The following is a 5,479-nucleotide window of genomic DNA, read 5'->3' as shown; positions in this document are numbered from 1 at the left end:
GTTATTATCTAGATGATTATTATTATCGTTATTATCACTAGATTCTTAATCTAAAAATGTTTTTTGTCCTGACATGTAATGCTTTACATTTTATTTTTTAATTTCCAATCGGTGAGTTTTATCAAAAAAACACAAAAGGTTAAAAAGTTTCTAAACAAACTAAACTATCCAAATTAAAGCATTTGCATGTGTTTGATAAGATTTCGTTAACAAGAATGATAGGGGTAGTTTATTTCAACCCCTTCCACTCATTTTAAAAAAGTAAAAAAATTACCTGAAAGTGTGTTTTCATAACAGTAATGCTTCCATAAAATTTCATTAGTCTATCTCTTTTTGTTTTCAAGATAAAAAATAAAAACATTATTTTTCCGCCATCTTTGTACCGCGATATCTCCCTAATGGTTGACTTTTGACCCAACGTTTATAAAGCAAACTACCCTTTATTTTGAACAAGGAATCACCCCCTAAAGTTTTTCGCATTTGTTTTGAAACACCCTGTATATATTCATACTTCTGTTTCGATCTTGCTGGAAGCAATCCAGAAATGGCTATGAATGCCTCTTCTTCAATGTCAGAGGGAATACTTTCCGAATCGCCCATTTTTTAAATTAGTGACATCAATATTATTTACTCATATTGACATTGTCACGCATGGTGTTATTTGAACAAACGTATTAAGGTAATTGATTTTTAGGATAGGTGTATAGTTAAGTACAATAATTTTTAAAATTCATTGTACCTATGTTTTTATAGTTAGACGTAGATAAAATATTGTACAATATACGCGAGTTAACTCCATTAAGATACTTGTGTGGTTAGGTCGTTGTGCAACTTACACACGCGTATCTTAATGATGCTGTTAACTCACTTGTATCGTAAATATCTATTGTGTCCCCCTTTCTTGAGTTATAACTCATCATCCTAGAGACTATAACTCATCATATATCGTCGGTTATTCTATTCAGAATGTCATTTTCTATTGAACAAAGAAAAAAATACCGAAGGTATCATTTAGAAATCAAAAGTTATAGTTATTTCCGGTGAAACAAGAAGTGACCAAAAACAATTGAATACGTCAATTAATTCTAATTTATGTCATGTACTAACATACCAAATCTCGTTTTTTGTCTGAAAAACTAAAAATGCTATAGGGGTGAGCCACTTTTGAGACGGCGCGGCATGCGGCATGCGGCACCCGTTTTAAAAATATTTTCATAAAATCTAGATAACAAATACCTTTTATAAAATGTTAAATACATTAAAAATTGCGGCGTCAAATTTAACCAAATGTATTAATATATTATACATTCAAAAATTTATTAGATCTCGGATAATATGAACAAAATTAATGTTATTTAATATATCAAACCTTTATTATATGACAACAACGTACAAATTCATTTTAATTACTGCTATCCATTTTTAATTTCTATATTTAACATAGGTAATTATATTTTCAGTTGTTGATTTTGTTATCCAATTAAATGGTATATATGTACATATGTATGAATTAATTGTGTAAAAAATTAATTAGATTTTATGACAGCATATTGATTAAATAATATTTAATATTATATTTTTTTTCTACTACCTGTTATACTTTATAGTCTTATCAAAAACTTTTTGAAATAAATGAATATATTATGTATAAGGTGTAACTTTGTTAAATATGTTGGTAACGTGTATACAGGGTTGTTCACCACATACGACACGGAGTATTGTAGCTAAATGATTAGATTTCTACAAATTTTAAGTTTTGGGTTCGTTGAAGGACTATTAAAAGTACAATTTAAAAATATTTTTACAAGATACAGAGTGTCCCAAATAAATAAAAAATATCAAAGTTGTATTTTTTTAAATGGAACGCCCTATATATTATTACATTTTTAGTTTCTACGATTAAAATAAAGGTAAATTTGATTAAGATTTATTACATTTAAAACTTATCGTTTTTGAAATATTTTCAATTTTGTGAAATTGCAGTAAAAAATTTAAGGCTTTATTTCTCCAAGGGTATCAAAGTTTTTAATACTAAATACTTACTGAATTTTTATTTATTATTTATTTGTCAGTTATTGTGTTGCAATAATAAAAATAATACTACCTCATACAGAGTGTCTAAAAATTTATTTTAAATTACTTCTAGGTTTAAACGGCAATAACTTAACTTTAATTTTAATGGAACGCCCTGTATATTTTAGGAGAATCAGATGCACAATTTAATTGTCTATCAAATTGTATTATACCACTTTTTACCTACCCCTTTAAGTTTTTGTAGAAAATGCATTTTCTTATAATTTAGACCTCATTTATCAATATACCCATGGAATATTGACATTTTAGATTGTTTTTAAAGCAACAAATGTACAAAATGTATAGGCTAGTAATATTATTGTTTTTAGCAAAATGATAATATTACTAGCCCATTTGTATGCAAATAGAAAACTATTTAAATCTTTATAAAAGAGTATGCCATTAAAATTAAATATACCACCATTATTTCCGCCCAAATACTAATTAATTACATACTTAATTATGTTCGTTAATAAATTATTCTAAATAAATGTGGATTTGAATCAGAAATCAATATAATAATAAGTTATGAAAATGAATGTCTCTGTTGTTATAAATAAGCATTTGTCAAAAAGTGAAATATCATTTTTAAGGTGTTACTTTTTACCACACTGTCTAATACACATACAAAATTCAGTTTTTTAGTATTTGGAGCAATTATTATTAATTTAATCAAACAGTCAATTAATGTAATTTGAATACTTGAATCATATTAATTGTTCCTCTTTAACAAATATTTAAACAGTTTTTTTTAATGAAATAAACAAACTATATCGACAATATTAGTATCTGTACTCTTTAAAAATTTGGTACATCTTTAAAAATAATCTAAAATGTGAGTATTCCATGAGTATATTGATAAATGAGTTTTAAATTTCAAGAAAATGCATTTTCTACGGAAACTTGAAGAGATAGGTAAAAATGGTATAATACAATTTAATAAACAATTAAATTGTGCATCTGCTTCTCATAAAACATACAGGGTGTTCCATTTAAATTAAACAAGTTATTGCCGTTTAAAGCTAGTAATTATTTAAAATAAAACTTTAGACACTCTGTATAAGGTAGTATAAGTTTTATTATTGCAACACAATAACTGGTCAATAAATAAACTTCAGTAAATATTTAGTATTAAAAACTTTGATACCCTTGGAGAAATGAAGTCTTAAAATTTTGACTGCAATTTCACAAAATTGAAAATATTTCAAAAACAGTAAGGTTTAAGTGTAATAAACCTTAATCAAATTTACCTATATTTTAATCGTAAAAACTAAAAATGTAATAATATACAGGCTGTTCCATTTAAAAAAAATACAACTTTGATATTTTTTATTTATTTGGGACAGTCTCTAACTTGTAAAAATGTTTTTAAATTGTAGCTCTAATAGTCCTTTAACGAACCCAAAACTTACAATTTGTAAAAATCTAATCGTTTAGCTACAATACTCCGTGTCGTATGTGGTGAACAACCCTGTATATGCTGAATAACCAGATACCGTAAAAGAATAGAGTGGGATACGACAAAAGACCCAGGTAATAGATGTCATCTACAGAATTAAATCCCTCAAATGGCAATGAACAGGATACCTGGCAAGAAGGACAGTCAACAGATAGACCACAAAAATTACAGCATTATACCCACGAGGAATCAAGAAACCTAGAGTAGGATCATACTTGAAATGGGGCCATGGTATTAGGAAAACAGCAGGGATAACTTGGGCTCGCATAACCAGCAATAGACAACAATGGGCCCCTACAAAGAGATTATCCAGGGGTGGATGGGCCATATGGGAAAACGGGAAAATTCCCGGTGGACCGGTGGAAATATGGGCTGGTGAGCCGGCCGGTCCCGATCAGAGCTCAAAAAAAGATTGGATTAGCAAAATTAAAAGGTTAATCTTCTAACTAAAGTGACCTAAGATTCTTAGAGACTCCATAACTAACTAATCAATTTGCATCAGTATAATCGTCAGTTTAAACATAAACACCAATTTGTAAAATAACTATTGTAAGATGTCTTTCTCTGAGATGCTTATAATTTTGATAAACATCTGTTGTTTGTTCGGTTTGAAGAATTTTATTATACAATTATTTATATTTATTATACTGGTAGATCTCAGTAAAAGAAACATAATTATATTCTCTTTACCGTGTTTCAAATAAGTCCAACCGAGTTATTAAAGTTTGAAAATTAAAAAAAAATATTTATTTTTAAAAAAATTTGAGCCACCCCAATTTTTCGGTATTTGCATTTCTTTTCGTGCCGTAATATCAGAGATTAAGAAACTATACCGTGGGAAAATTTGCGGTGAACAGGAAATTCTAAAAAGTTTTCTAAAATATACAGGAAAATTTCAAAGAAAATGCACGATTTTTAACGTCTTTTTTACAAAAGAAACTTCATAGACATGTTTTTGGGATCGAAATAACCACCCCTGAAAAGATTTGCACTTATTTAAGATTCACCCTGTATAGTTTTACCACTATTCTTTTATTAATAACTTATAAATATGACTGACCTGCAGCAAAACAAAGAATGAATAGCATTTATTAAGTAAATTTAAATAGTCTCGATCGAAGTGTATACTAAGAATAGATTGACAACTGGGGGCCTCGGTGCAATATTTTTCGAGCTCCCCTTTGTAAAAATATTGACGAATTTGACGCGAACTCTGCGGTTGACAGAGAAAACATGTGACGGCTATCTCTATGCTTGAGAACTAAAAGCCAAATCTAAATTTTTTTGTTGTTTAAAATGTTGCTAAAATTAATTTACTAAAAATTACTGAGACAGCAGAGAAGAGTTAAATAAGGTTTAAACTAGATTAGATAATAAAATATTAATATGTCTGCAAAATCCAAATATTCTTATTATGGAATGTAATATAACAAATAGAACACATTGATATCCACTGCCTAGGTCTAGGTTTTTTTCGTTTGAATCATGGCATTATCATACAAGATGCCAAATTTAGAAAAGAATAAAGGAAAAGTGATAAGAACTAATATAATTACCTAGAAAATGCAGCAGTTTTAATGGCGACCGCGGTTCATTCAGTTAAAAACACGTATACACGACGAAGCTGCTGCTCTATCAGAAAAGAGAAAACTTCTTTCTACAAAAGAAGAGTAAGAAAGTATATACCTGAAAAGCTAAAAATAATGTATTTCACAGAGGAATGAGCCAGCTGAACTGAATGAATCAGGAAGTCTTAAAGTTTCTCAAAATCGTGACTCAAAATCTTAGCCTATTCAAGATCAAATTACCGTTGTCGATAATGGAAATAAAGCAGTAGAACCCTATAAAATTGATCTTTGTGAAAATTTGATCAAGACAATTTAAATTTTTTAAAAAAACCAACTTGGCAACTTGTATATTAATAAATAAAATATATATTTCTTCCTT

This window comes from Sitophilus oryzae, unplaced genomic scaffold (assembly GCF_002938485.1).
Source record: "Sitophilus oryzae breed Bouriz unplaced genomic scaffold, Soryzae_2.0 scaffold_1111_pilon_pilon, whole genome shotgun sequence".
Lineage (NCBI taxonomy): Eukaryota > Metazoa > Arthropoda > Insecta > Coleoptera > Curculionidae > Sitophilus > Sitophilus oryzae.
The sequence above is the reverse complement of the archived record's forward strand: the minus strand, read 5'-3'. Positions refer to the sequence as shown.